The sequence below is a fragment of the Tenrec ecaudatus genome, chromosome X, assembly GCF_050624435.1.
Source record: "Tenrec ecaudatus isolate mTenEca1 chromosome X, mTenEca1.hap1, whole genome shotgun sequence".
Taxonomy (NCBI): domain Eukaryota; kingdom Metazoa; phylum Chordata; class Mammalia; order Afrosoricida; family Tenrecidae; genus Tenrec; species Tenrec ecaudatus.
Window position 1 is genome coordinate 46,927,705 of NC_134548.1, and position 15,895 is coordinate 46,943,599.

At 40.5% G+C, this 15,895-nt stretch overlaps 1 protein-coding gene and 1 pseudogene across 8 annotated transcripts in view; one reads left to right on the forward strand and one right to left on the reverse strand.

The window, feature by feature from the left end:
- CASK (calcium/calmodulin dependent serine protein kinase) overlaps positions 1-15,895 on the reverse strand; it is a 450,866-nt gene that overhangs the window by 378,676 nt on the left and 56,295 nt on the right. The window lies entirely within an intron of this gene.
- On the forward strand, positions 5,792-7,339 carry LOC142434568 (glucose-6-phosphate 1-dehydrogenase pseudogene; annotated as a pseudogene).

Here is a 15,895-nt window from a genome sequence, read left to right on the forward strand (position 1 = left end):
AATATCTTTCTATAAGGAAGGCAAAAATACTTCAAACCTATAAAAGTTGAAAGAACATACCACCAACAGATCTTCACTGCAAGAAAAATTAAAAGTTCTTTAGACAGAAGAAAATGATAATGGCAGAAAATATGGATCTACACAAAGTAATGAAGAACATGGGAAATGGTAACTACTTAGGCAAATAAAATTTGTTTCTCATAATTCAAAGCCATTTAAATGATAATGAATAATTTTAAAGGTAATTGCAATATATTAAGGGGCTTATACACACAGAGAAATAAAATGTATAATAACATTATAAAAGTTGGTAAAAGAGAAATGGAAGTAAAATAGTACAAGGTTAAAGAAAGTACACTAGTGCAAAGTCAAAGTACACTACATGTTAAGTGGTATGATATCACTTATAAGTAGGCTATAATAGGATAAAAATGTATGCCATGAAATGTAAAGCCACCACTAAAACAAACAAGGAAAAAATCCTATAAATCAATAACTGGGGTAAAATGGAATAATAAAAACAACAAACTTGATTAATTTATAAAAAGGAAGAAAACAATGAAAACAGAAGAGATGACACAAAAAGCAAATAGGACAAGAGGCATACACTTATTCCTATTAATAATCACGTTAAATATAAATGGTTTAAATATCCAATTAATAGATTTAATAAGAAAGACTTAATAAAATGTTGTCTAGCATATACTTGTCTAAGCAAATATGCTGTCTAAACATTAAAACATAAATTGGTTAAAAGTAAAAAGAAGAAAAAGTTATATCTTGCTAATAACAGTGAAAAAGGAAGATGACATGTCTATTTTAATACCAGATAAAGTAGATTCCAGAGGAAAAATGAATAATAGGTAAAATAAATTCTTTTATATTGAAGGAAAAAAACAGTCAAGGGAACCTACAAAGGCTTTTTAAAAAACTAATTACTGTGCTTTAAATTACACAATAAAGCTGATTTAAAATACATAATAGACCTGATAACACTTAAAAAGACAAATCTATGCTCATAGTCAGACATTTCAATGCCTCATGTTAACAACTGATATAAGCTGAAAGTCAAAATTAGTAAGAATACAGATTTAAACACAACCAACTTGACCTAAACTGACACTTATAGAACATACTATGCAACCATAACAGAATGTGTACTTTCTCAAACGCACAGAGACAAATTTACCATGACAAACCACAAGTTTCAATAAATCTAAATATTTGGTCATAGAAAGTATATTCTCTGATCATAAAAGAAATTATAAATCAGTAACAGAAAAATCTCTATAAAATCACCAAATATTTGGAAACTACATAAGACTCTTTTAAAACTATTCATGAATATAAGAAAACAAAAGGGAAGTGAAGACGCAATTTGAACTGAATGAAAGGAAAACAAGGTGCTCCTACTTTGCAGCTACAGCTGTCCACAAGGGCTTTTATAACTCAGAGAAGAAAGGTTTCCAATGAAATACCTCAGCTTCTACCTTAAGATACTCGGAAAACTGAACACTGACAAAGGTATTAAAAAACCAAAAACTTACAGACTAATATTCACCATAAACATAGATATAAAAATGCTCAACAAAATTTTAACAAGTCAAACCTAACAACATATTACCGAAAAGGATAATGCACCGTGGACATTTATTAGGAATGCAGAGTGAGTTTAGCATTAGAAAATCAATGAATGTAATTTATCATATTAATAAGCTATAATTTAAAAAGCATGTGACAATTTCACTAGAAGCAGAAAGAACATCTGACAAAATCTATTTTCCATTCTTTATAAGCTCCCAACAAACTAGAATATACAGGAACTTGTTCAGTCTAATATAGGGCATCTATGAAGAATGTACAGGTAACATATACCTATAATATTGATGACTGAAGAAAGACTAAGATCGAGAATAAAACATGGATGGCCCCTGACAACTTATATTCAGTACTATCCTAGAAGTTCTAAAGAGTTCAATAATGGAAATAAAATAAATAAGGCTTCTATATTGGAAAGCAAGGACTACAAGTGCTTTTATTTGCAGAGGACATGTTTATGCAGAAAATCCATCAGAATCTACAAAAAAAAAGCCACTAGAATTAACATCTGAGTTTTAACAAATTTGCTGTATGCAAGGTAAATATAGGAAAGTTAATATTATAATATTATTACTTTTCAATCAAACTTAAATAAAAAACCCAGATCATTTGTATTACAGAATCAAAATATTAAATACTTAGAATTAAATCTGACAAAAGATATGAAAATATCTCAGTGTTGAAACCCATAAAATTCAGCTAAGGAATTAAAGTAGACCTAAGTAATGTGTTTAAAGATTCAATATTGTTGAGATGTCAATTCTCTCAATAGATCAGTTGGTCAATAAATTCAATGTAACCCCTGCACCCCCAACAAAACAGATAATTTATAATATAGAATCAACATCCAAAGGTATAAAAGGGAGCTGATATCAAAGAGTTCAAGAAGAAAGAAGCGTATTGAAACTGATGGTGGTAGCATTTGTACAATTATGCTTGATCTAACTGAAATATGGATTGTTACAATATCTGTAAGCACTACCAATAAAATTAAAACAAAACGAAACAAAATCTGGCAGTTACCAACCTGTAACAGTTATCATCCATCTCTTTGGCAACTCGTCTAATTGGTCCCTCCCCAGCATGTGACAAGTGTTGCCCTAACTCTCAAACTCACTGCCATCGAGTCCATGTCGACTCATAACAACTCCCCCTGTGGGTTTTTCAGACTGTTTGTGTATTTCTGTATTTCTCCCTCATAGCAACTGGGAGGTTCAAACTGCTGACCCTGAAGACTGCAGCTAACCCTTACCCATTGTGCCACACTGTGGTAATTACACAATCTGTTGTCAGTTGAGAGGATTAAGAGTGAAGGGGTGGATTTTAGCCTGTTAATCAGGTCTCAGCTTGATGACCACATCTGGAGGTGCAAAGGAGATAAACAGCTAGCTGGAAGTGGGACACATGCTGACTTCCTGTGAGACATCCCTGTTGAGAACACGGAGAGAGGGTGATGAAGCCACATGGAGACCCCTGGAAGCACTGAGATGCTTCCATGGTCACTGGATCGACAAGACTTTTCACCCACTGGCCAGTGATCTTTCTGCATTTGAAATAATTGTATGTGTTTCAAGAGTCTGAAATTTATATTAGGCATATGGGCTAATATCGGACTTATGGACTTGGGTATTATGGGCTAATATTGGACTTATGGACTTGATCTGGACTGGGCTGCAATGTTTTCTCAATATTCAATTGCTCTTGCATATAAAATTCTTTCTTACACACATGAGTGTCTCCCTGGATTTCTTTCTCTAGTCTACATAGACTAACACAGCCACCAAGACTCCCTGATGCCCTATGTATTCCCTTAGCAATTACATTATACTACTTCTCAAACCATAACGCAATTTAGTATTTAGGTGAGGGTCACCCTTACCAGACCCTCTGAGATTCTTGAGTGCTGTATTTCCAGTATTTGGTATATAACAGAAACTCATACATACATATAGGATGGATGGATGGATGGATAGGATAGATGGGTGACTCGACTCTTAAGAGTGCTTAAATGTTTTGCCTAATATCACACAGATAATTAAGGTCTCATTTTTTCTCTCATGTGCCTTTGGTGAGGGAGAAAGACATATAAGGAAGATACTCTAAACTAACTCAATATGGGTTCCTTGTCCAACCTGCTGGAGTCCTGGTGATGCAGTGGGTTGCAAGTTCGGCAGCTAATCACAAGTTGGCTTGTTCAAAGCCTCTAGCCACACTATAGGAGAAAGATGAGGCTTTCTGTTCTCATTAAGTTTTACAGCCTCTAAAACCCAGAGGGGCACTTTTACTTTGTCCTGTAGGAGCCCTTGGTGGAGTAATTGTTACGCTTTGAGTTGCCAACCACAAGGTGAACAGTTCAAAACCATCAGCTGCTCTATGGGAGAAAAATGAGGTTTTTCAAAGAGTTAGTCTCAGAAACCCACAAGAGTTTCTCAGTCCTATAAGGGTTGCCCTGAGTAGGAACTGACTGTATGACAGTGAGTTTTGCTGCGTCTCTAATCTGGTAGAAGGTGGCACAGACAGATAATCAAAAACACTCCTTTTGGAGTGACTTTATATTGTGTGGGGCAACAATTCTATCAACTATCTTGCAGGGAAATGAACCATTAGAGGGACAAGACACATATTTCCATTCTGCTAAGCTTTACATTCTGACTTTAAGACACACTGGAAGTTCACTCACAGGTTTTCCTAATAATCCCGATTCCTTGTCCTTTATGCAATCACACCAGCACTATTATAAAACCAAACTCATTGTCATCTGGTGGACTCTGCCTCATAGAGACCATACAGGACAGAGTAGAACCGTCCCTATGGATTTCCAAGGCTGTAAATCATTACAGGAGCAGGCAGCCCATCATCTTTTCCCCATGGAGCAACTAGTGGGTTCAAACTGCTGACATGTGGTTACCAGAGCTCCTATTACTAACTAGTAGTTCCAATTTTGTGGGCTCTCCATCAAATAGGGAAGTAGACTGGTCACTCCAATTTGTTTTTGCACAAACAAATAGCTTCGTTTACTTCCAAACCTAAGATTAACAAGAGGAACAATATTAATGAGACACAGCATTTTTACAGAAAATATTTTTTTTCCTGGAAGAAGTTACCCGATTCTAGCTCCACTGCCAAATAGATATTAGAAAAGGAAGACGAAATCTATGGTAGTGACTTGTAACCACTAGAAAGATCAAATCCCACAAGAGAGGATATGCCAATAGAAATGAACCATTTCCACATACATACTCTACTTTGCTTGGAACATTCATATGCTTAAACGGTAGTAGTAGAATGATAAGCCTAGTAAAAAGGAACTATTTCCTACGCTGTTGCTGAGTTGAATCCTCACCAACCAGACAAGACTGTAACATCTATCTACCAAAGAATTAGTTAATCCAGATGGAAAATAGAATTATCTTGAAAAAATGCATTGTATTGGGAGCTCATACAGCTCTTATCACAGTCCATACATACATCCATCGTGTCAAGCACATTTGAGAAATGTTGCCATCATCCTTTTCAAAACATTTTCTTTCTACTTGAGCCCTTGGTATCAGATCCTCACTTTTTCCCCTCCCTCCCCCATCCTCTCTCCCTCATGAACCCTTGATAATTTATTATTATTTTTTCATATCTTACACTGAGAGATGTCCCCCTTCACCCGCTTTTCTTTTGTCCGTCCCCCCTGGGAGGTGGTTATATGTAGATCATTGTGATCAGTTCCCGCCTTTCACCCCCCACCTTCTCCCCACTCTTCTGGTATCGCCACTCTCATTATTGGTTGAGGGGATTTATCTGTCACGGATTCCCTGTGTTTCCAGCTCGTATCTGTACCGGTGTACATACTCTGGTCTAGCCGGATTTCTAAGGTAGAATTGGGGTCACGATAGTGGGGGAGGAAGCATTAAAGAAATAGAGGAACTGCCCGCCTCTCCCATTCTGCCCCGGAGAGGTGCCAAGGCTCTGTCTGAGAGTCTCGCCTGAGGCTCTTCTGCTCAGCAGAGGCCCCGCCCTCCCACCAGCCCACGCAGGTTAAATGGGCTGGCAGGGTGCAGCTCCCGGAAACGGTTACGTGTTCGGGGCTGCTGACGTTCTAGCGCTGCAGGCGACTGTGAGGACACAGAGAGAACACCACGGCTGAGCAGGTGGCTCTGAGCCAGACACAGTTGTGCGGCATCCTCTCCAGATCCTCCCTCCAATGGCTGAGCAGGTGGCCCTGAGCGAGACGGAGGTGTGCGGCATCCTCCGGGAAGAACTGTATCATGGAAATGCCTTCCGCCATTCTGAAACGTACATTTTCATCATCATGGGCGCCTCGGGCAACCTAGCAAAGAAGAAGATCTACCCAACCATCTGGTGGCTGTTCCGAGATGGCCTTCTGCCCGAATCCACCTTCATCGTGGGCTTTGCTCGCTCTCGCCTCAGCATGGCCGACATCCGCAAACAAAGTGAGCCATTCTTCAACGCCACCCCCGAGGAAAAGCCGAAGCTGGAGGAATTCTTTGCCCACAGCTCCTATGTGATCGGCAACTATGATGACCCTGCCTCCTACCAGCGCCTCAACAGCCACGTGAACGCCCTCCACCCGGGCTCCCAGGCCAACCACCTCTTCTACCTCGCCCTGCCCCCCACCATCTATGAGGTCGTCACCAAGAACATCCGTGAGACCTGCATGAGCACCACGGGCTGGAGCCGCATCATCTTGGAGAAGCCCTTCGGTAAAGACCTGCAGAGTTCTGACCACTTGTCCAACCACATCGCCACACTGTTCCGGGAGGACCAGGTCTACCGCATCGACCACTACCTGGGCAAGGAGATGGTCCAGAACCTCATGGTGCTGAGGTTTGCCAACAGGATCTTCGTTCCCATCTGGAACCGGAACAACATCGCCTGTGTGATCCTTACCTTCAAGGAGCCCTTTGGCATCGAGGGCCGCGGCGGCTACTTCGATGAGTTTGGAATTATTCGTGATGTGATGCAGAACCACCTCCTTCAGATGCTGAGTCTGGTGGCCATGGAGAAGCCCGCCTCCACCAAATCGGATGATGTCCGGGATGAGAAGGTCAAGGTCTTGAAGTGTATCTCTGAAGTGAAGGCTGAGGACGTGATCCTGGGGCAGTATGTGGGGAACCCCAGCGGAGAAGGTGAAGCCACGAAAGGGTATCTGGATGACCCCACGGTGCCCCAAGGCTCCACCACGGCCACCTTCGCTGCTGCCGTCTTATATGTCAAGAACGAGAGGTGGGACCGCGTGCCCTTCATCCTGCGCTGCGGCAAGGCCCTGAACGAGCGCAAGGCCGAGGTGCGGCTGCAGTTCCGAGATGTGGCAGGGGACATCTTCCACCAGCAGTGCAAGCGCAATGAGCTGGTGGTCCGCGTGCAGCCCAACGAGGCCGTGTACACCAAGCTGATGACCAAGAAGCCCGGCATGTTCTTTGACCCTGAAGAGTCTGAGCTAGACCTCACCTACAGCAACAGATATAAGAATGTGAAGCTTCCTGATGCCTACGAGCGCCTCATCCTGGATGTCTTCTGCGGGAACCAGATGCACTTCGTACGCAGTGACGAGCTCCGAGAGGCCTGGCGGATCTTCACCCCGCTGCTGCACAAGATTGATCAGGAGAAGCCCAAGCCCATCTCCTACGTTTATGGCAGCCGAGGGCCCACAGAAGCAGATGAACTGATGAAGAGAGTCGGCTTCCAGTATAAAGGCAACTATAAGCGGGCGAACCCCCACAATCTCTGAAGGACTGCTCCCCACCCCTGCGCTTGTGTCTCCCCCAGTTCAGCAGGACTTTGGGACCAGGCGACAACCCCACATTCCCCCAAACCCCTCAGCCTCAGCCTTGAGCTCCCAGTACATCCCAAAATTCAGGCTGTAGGCAAGGATCTTCCTGCAGGCCCCATCCACTGGTCCCAGGGCCCAGGAGAGGAGTCAAGATAGTGGGGGCACTACCAGGGAGCTATGGGTTTGCCCATCCCCCCTTAGAAAGGACAGGGTCCTGTGCTGTGGCACCATTAGACATTCCAGCACACTCCCATGTCTCTGGCCCCAGAGGCCCCAACCAACAGCTCCTCCACAAAGGACAGCAGCCAGCTCCCCTACCCCCTTCTCCCTCCCCCTTGCCATTAAAGCCGCATGCCACCAAAAAAAGAGGAAAGTTTTATGGGTTTTTTTTGGTAACTATATAACTATGCTTTTATTTCTCTTTTGAAAAAAAAAGCTGAATATTAGGATCATAGATAATTTTTTTCTCCTCTTGGACTGTCTTTTCCCCCCTACTGTTTCTTTTAAATTTATTTTTAAATCATTTTATTGGGGGCTCATACAACTCTTATCACAATCCATACATACATCAATTGTGTAAATCACATTTGTACATTCGTTGCCCTCATCATTCTCAAAACATTTGCTCTCCACTTAAGCCCTTGGCATCAGCTCCTCATTTTACCCCCTCCCTCTCTGCTCCCCCCTCCCTCATGAACCCTTGATAATTTATAAATTATTATGTCATATCTTACATTGTCCAACATCTCTACCCAGAAAGTTGTATGTTTAAATGTCCTCGGCGGGACGCATGTGGCCCGTGGGCCGTAGTTGGAGGACACCTGTTCCAGAGAATCACTTCTCTTGCAAAATGCTCTACTGCTTGAAGTTTCCCTAAGAGTCATCAATATATACCTATCTTTAAAAACATCTCAATGCACATTAATAAACTTAAGGTTCTTAAAAGTCCTATGGAAAGGCAATATGTTAATGTCATTTAAACTGGCATTTCCTAAATTCCTGAGCCATTTTTAAAGAAAATGGAACCAAACTTCCTTGAGGCCTATTTTGGGTTGGGCGCTGGTATCCTACAGCTAGTTCAAGATCTGGCATCGATATATACCTGTAGAGGTGAGTTTCAACTCAGAACAAATCAATTTAAGTGCCAATAAAAATCACGGCTACTCACTATCTACACAAAAATGTTATACAAAACATAGAGATGATATAGACTTCAAAGTCAAAGAGTAAATTCTGAAAAATCCTATTGTTTTCTGAACGATGGCAGAGGTTAAAGTTATTTAACCATATAAATCAAAACACAGTTTCTGAACACATACATTGCCTGGATCCCAAGAATAAGATTGGGACAAAGTAGAAGTATCTTAAACAAACGCAACTCCCATCCTAAAGAAGAAACAATTTTAAGATTGAAATTCTCCCCATGGTTTCTGGTCACAGTCTTTTTATTAAGGTAACTATGGATTTGAGGGCAAGCTGAAGTGACAACACACGCAGCTTTCAAAAAGTTCGTGGAAAAAATAGAATGAAAAGACGGCAATTTTCCTGTAAACTTTTAAAAGTCACCTGTATAAGTTTCCTGCTAATCTGAAGGTGCCAAGGTTGGCTGAGTCCACTAAACAATCAGTATTTGTTAATGCTTTAACCAAGCATTGAGCTTTGGGAGTTTGATATAAAATGCAATTACATAAGTCCTATGTAATTGGAAAGGTTCCTTGTATGTGTATTAACTAAAAAGGCAAGTGCTGAGAAGTTATAGTTATAATTATTTTCAACCTCTTAATAGTTGGCATTCATGGCAGGGGAAATTGAAAATAAAACAAAACCTTCTTCTCTGTCCTACTGAAGAGAGGATTTGTCTTAGTAATAAGCCTGTTACCTGAGAGAGACATGCTCTAATGTCACATGGGAGAGTTTTTGTTCCAATGAGGGAGGGGGTGTTTACTCCTGCACCCATGTGATTGCTTGCTAACCTTTCAATTCTGCTTAAACCACTACATGAAATTCAAGTACTTGAGAAGCCTTAAGGTAGTTTCTTCTCTTGGATGTGTTTTAATTTAAATAACCAGATGCTACACTCATTTCTGCAATCAGATTCCAAGATTCTAACTTACCAGTGAATAGGTTTCTCCTAAATATGAAAAAAAAATTCAAAGAAACACTCTTATATAGACCCACCAATAATCCTCTCCCAGATCAGTTATCAATGCTAATTAAACTTAGTCCAAAAGGTGCAGAAAAAGAGCTGGCTTCCTGAAGGAAGTGAGTCTTCTGACAAACTAGGGGACTCAGTATCCTAAAGCAATGGTAGAATTTTAGAAGTGCTGGTGGATATAGGCTTCCTCTGCTCTGTCCTAGACCAGGGTTATAACAAGATGGAACAGACACTGAAGGGATTTATGTCCTCTTCTGCATGTTATTTTTGATTCTGCAAAATAGATAAAAATATAATAAGAGGCTGAAACATCCAACAACTCTCTTAAGTCAGTGAGAGAGGCAGGCCCAATTATGGGACTCCTACGTAATTCTCAGTGCTGTACATCAAACTGTCCATGCTGGTATTATCGTTAGTAATTTCCTTCTATTAATTTTCTCCTTTGATCATTAACGAATAAAATATTCTGCCTCATCCTCAGAATATGCCTGGAACACCATGCTTCAAAGCAACCTCGACTGGCAACAACTGGCAAAAGCACAGGAGCATACAGGCCAACTGAATCCTACACATATGCTGACCCGAATATCAGCTGAGGCACCTAATTTTACCACAAAAATTGAATAAAAAAATTGTTGGAAAATTGGCTTATACACAAGTCTATATGGTATATATTACTACAGCATTCAAGCCTCAACCTAACTAGGAGATCCAAGCATATTTCACTAATCACCTTACTTTGATAGTCTGACTACAAACCTAATAAATGATCATGGTATAATGCAACTTAATACTATTTTTATTTTATGTTAATAAATCATTTTATTGGGGGTGCTAACAGTTCTTATAACAATCCATACATCCATTGTGTATCAAGTATATTTTTACATATGTTGCCATCATCATTATCAAAACGTTTTCTTTTTACTTGAAACCTTGGTATCAGCTCCTCTTTTATTCCCTCGCTTCACCACCCTCCCACCCTCATGAACACTTGATATTTTGATATATTACATTGTTCGCTGTCTCCCTTCATCCATGTTTCTGTTGTCACCCTGGTGGGCAGTGTGTGTGTGTGTGGGGGGGGGTGTTATAAGTCAGTCATTGCCATCGCTTCCTTCTTTCTCTCTTTACCTTCCTCCTACCCTCATGGTATCATTACTCCCATTACTGTTTTTGAAGGGTTTATCTATCCTGGATTCGGTGTGCCGTGAGCTCTAATCTGTGCCCATGTAAATTCTCTGGTCTAGCTGGATTTCTAAGGTAGAACTGGTGTCATGATAGTGTGTGTGGGGGGAAGTATTAAAGAACTAGAGGAATGTTATATGTTTCATCGGCGCTATACTGCACCCTGGCTGGCTCATCCCTTCCTTGCGACCCTTCTGTAAGCGGATGTCCAACTGTCTACAGATGGGCTTTGGATATCCTCTCTGGTCCCTCATTCACATCAATATGATTGTTTGTTTTGGGTCTTCCGATGCCTGATATCTGATCCTATGGACATTTTGTGATCACACAGGTTGATGTGCTTCTTCCATGTGGACTTTGTTGCTTCCCAGCTAGATGACTGCTTGTTTATCTTCAAGCCTTTAAGACCACAGAAGTTATAGCTTTTAACAGCCAAGAACCATCAGCTTTCTTCACCACATTTGTGCAAACACCTATTTTGTCTTCAGCGATCATGTTGAGAAGGTGGGCATCACAGAATGCCAGGTTATTAGAACAACATGTTCTTGCATTGAGGAAGTACTTGAGTGGAGGCCCAATGTCCATCTGCTACCTTAATACTAAACCTATAAATATATGCACATAGATCTATTTCCCCATCCTCATATATATATTTACATATGTATGTCTGTATTTAGACCTCTATAAATATATTTTGCCTCATAGTTCTTTCCTCTATTTCCTTTTACTTTTCTCCTGCCCCACTATCATGTTAGAACTTCATTAGGCTCTCAGTAATTCCTCTCGGCTACAATGCACTTGGTCAAACCCAACCAGGCACTCTATGCCCTCCACACCACTGATTTTAGATAACTTGTTTTTCCCTTTTCCCTGGTTTTGTTGGCTCCCTACTACTTTTCCCCCACCTTCCGCTCTTCAGTGTCCCCCCAGAGCCATTGGTCCCATTGTTTTCCCTTTGGGATTGTTTATCCTAACTTATGTGGGTACACATGAAAAAGGGGGGGAAGCCTATAAATAGTTCCAGGTCTGTCTGCTAACCTTTATGAATGTTTTCTGAGCGAGTCTGATGAGATGCCAAGCCCTGTCCCAGGAGTCTATTTTGGCATTCCTCAGGGACTTCATTGCTTTGCTCTCCTTACTACTCTGTTGCATTCCCTTCGTCTTTAGCGCCAGCCGGTATGAGAGGATCAGACGGGACACAATTCCTACACTGTGTCTCCAGTGCTGTCCCCCGTAGTGCTATGGGTCAGTGAAGGGATGCTGTGCCTTGTGGTGGGGCCAGCCCTACAGTACACTCTGGACATTGGCTGCTCTGAGCAGGAATGTTGTCCTCAGAGATTGGTGGGCCAGAATGCGGTTCATATTCTCTCTCTCTCTCTCTCTCTCTCTCTCTCTCTCTCTCTCTCTCTCTCTTCTTCCCTCCTAGTGTGCTCCATGTGGTCTGCTCTCCTAGGTGCTGTCCTCTGTAGTGCACTTCTGGCGAGGGGGCTGATGTAACTGGGATTAGGGCCGGCCCTGCAGTAAATTATTTTTTAATTGTAATTATCTCATTGTATGATAGGCTAATTGTCTAAACACTATAAATGGATCCCTATACATAATTTCTTTTTTAAATGCTAATAGTTAAAATATGGTGGAGAAATTCCACACTGTACATTCGCTGGAAGAATCTGAAAACTCCAGTAGAGTAATTCGGTAGTAACTAGACTTGGTTGCACAAATACTTGTTACCTTCTACCACCTTCCTAGCCACATCTCTCAACACTACCTAAGCACACACGGCATCATCCAGCTACAACTATACTCACGGCCACCGAGTGGGTTTCAACTCTGTGACCTTATGATTCAGGGTAGAACTGCCTCTGTGAGTTGCCGAGACGATCAATCTTTATGGGAATAAATGTACTCATCTTTCTCCCAAAGAGTGGCTGGTAGTTTCAAACCGCTGACCTTGTGGTTAGTACCCTAACCCATAACCCACTATGCCACCAGAGCTCCCCCTCCAGCTATACTAACAATTATCTCTCAGATTAGGTTCTTATCTTCCCCCAATGCCTGTGCATGAAAGAGTTTCCTCTGCCTAGAATACCCTTTCCCTGTCCCATTCCTCTCTACTAATCCTTCAAGACTTAGCTCGAGTGTCTAAGAATTGTTTTTACTTTTTCTCAGACCAAGTTAAGCTCTTTTTCCTTAGAACCTCACAAAGCACAGGACTGCAGCATACGAGGACAAAGAATGGATCAAGAGTCATAAAACCCAATAAGTGAATATGAGTCTATTGTGAAGCTTGAAAGTTATTTTCACTCGGAAGTCAGATAATTACCTCAATTCTCACACTTAAAATAAGGTCAGGATGTTTTACTTTCACCGTAGCACCCCTCTTTTCTTTCCTTTATGGTAAACAACATAAATGAATTTAAATAAATATTTAAAAATTACTTAATATACATCTCTCTCTTTAGACTGTAAGTTCTATGACAGAAAAGGTGTCTGTTATTCATAGATGTATCCACAGGGTCCAGAACTTCACACATAGTAGCTGCTCAAAAAGTTTTGCTGAGTAAATGTTTCCAAGAAGACCATGCCATTTTGGTTCATTCAAAATGTCACTTGGCTTCACTACTTCAAATGCTGTTTCACATGTGCAACTGATATTTATAGACATGAAATGATACTAATAACTGTGTCCAAACTAACAAAGTGAAATAATTCAATTTACTTCTACATGTTAAGTTCATGAGTTTCTGAATGGTAGAGATTGTGTTTTAATTATAGCATGTTAGTAAAACAGTTGGGACCTTTAGAGTCAAATAATCTTAGACTCTCAGCTTTACCACTCAAGAGCCTGCTAACCAATCTGAGACACATCAATGGAGTGAGGATAATACTATTTACCTTTAGGGATTGCTGTAAGGACTGAATGAGATAATGTATGTAAAATGCTTGCCATTGTATCTGGCACTTGATAAGCACTCAATTTAAAAAAAAACAAACTATGATTTACTTTTATTAATCCATAATGCCTTATATAGTAGCTGGCATTTGGTGTTCAGATGTTTATTGTTTAATGATTCCCCTCTTTATTTCATAGGATATGAAAGTATTTGAATTTTTTTGGAAAAATGAAATTCTAATAAAGGCTACCTGTACCCATTTATATCAAGTCAATCTCCCTTCACCCTATTGGACAGAGTAGAACTGCTTCCTATGGTTTCCAATAGTGAAAATCTTTTTTTTAATAAGTACTTTTATTGGGGGCTCTTACAGCTCCTAACACAATCCATACATTCATCCATTGTGTCAAGCACATTTGTACATATGCTCCCATGAGTGCAAATCTTTACAGGAGTTGCCAATCTCATCTTTCTGTTCCAATATAGGTTAGGTACTGTTTATTCTCTTATTTGAAACATTAATTTTATGAGTAATAAAGAAAGATAATGCCTCGAGAAAACCTAGGGAAAACTAGCAAGGTAGAGAAGCCACAAAATTGCAACATTCCAACTTAAATTGCACAAAAGATCCTTCCTTAGGACTGTCTTTTAGATTAACCCTTTAAGGCATTGCCAAAAGGTAGGACTTCAGAAATTTTAAAATGTTACTAAAAGCAGTTGACCATATGTACATAAGCGTAAATATAAGTGTATATAAGATAAGTACCAGAGAAAGAAAGAACTTTAGTGGTGTAACAATTAAGCACCCAGCTGCTAACTGAAAGGCTGGTGGTTCAAACGCATTCAGCAGTTTTGTAGAAGACTTGAGGATTTGCTCCTGTAAAGATTCAAAAAAACTCAAACGTACTGCCATTAAATGGGTTCTGACTCAGAGCAATCCCACATAAGGTTTCTCAGGCTATAAATCTTTATGAGAGTAGATAACTTCATCTTTCTCTCATAAATGGCTGGTGGGTTTCAACCACTGACCTTGACATTCACAGCCCACTGCTTATGCACAGTAATTCATGGGGGCAGCTCTAGTCTGTCACGAGGGGTTGCTAGGAGTGGGAATTGACTCAATGGCATATAAAAACAACAGCTAGAGAAAGTAGCCACAAGTAGAAGTAACATTTTCATTGAAAGGAGAAAACTATTTAGGCAACATGCAGGAAGTCCTAACATTGGAGGATAAATAAACTGCTAGTGGGTTAACTTTGTTCTAAACTACAGCTCCTCTTACTTGGACAAGAATCAAGAGCCAGGGTAAATTGCATTTTGTGGTGGCTGAAATTCGAAAAGAGCTGACCCTACTGTCTTTTCTACCTTAAAAGGATCACACAGAGACCACAGTTTCCATTTTTCTTTATCCATTTCCTCATCACTTATTAACCCAGTTGTTGGCAAATATATCCACATATTTCTTCACCCATACTTCTCCCCATCTTTTCTAAAATTTCCCGTCCTCAGGGAAATAGTTTCCCTAGTTTGAATTTCTTCCAATGTAGGTCTAAAAAGTGAATGCATCCCAAGCCACCAATTAATGCCTGGAACATACTGTATTTAGGAAGACAAAAAGACTTCAAGGACAACTAGTCATATGAACTAGTAATATCAGGGTCTGGCTAATTTATAGTGACTCATAAAGCTGGTTATCCAAGGAAATATAGTAAGTTTTCAAGGTGAAAATGCATGCTGGCATCTCATCCTTGTCTTATGAGAGACCAAATCATGCTAGAACGTTTAACTATGCTCTGCCAGCCTCTGCCTGTAGTCTTCAATCTAAATGGACTGAAAGTCACATAATTTGAAGCAGCCTTTGTATCCACAAACCGAAGGGATTATAAGCAATAATTTAGAGAAGCAGCTGTCTTAGCAGGAGATAAGACCACAGCCTCAAGCTGTTTTAAGAGTTCTCTTCAGGACACGGAAGAAAATCAGGCAGTAAAAATCAGATTAAGTATGTTGCCTACCTCAAGGTAGCCTGCCATTAATTTTAAGGATAAAAGGGTAGCGCACAGAGGGCCAGTAAAAGAATTTTCAGCTTAGAAACTGTGTAGATATGCCATCTTCTTCATGGAGCTTACCAAGAATAAGGAGATCAAAAACCTCAAAGTTTTTAAGGGAACAATATTGTCATAGAAACCAAAGACTGCCCTATAGCAGCCAGAAACTATTAAATCCCTAAAAATGTACGGCCTCAAACCCTTACTGCATAGAGTAAAAAGTATGCAGTCC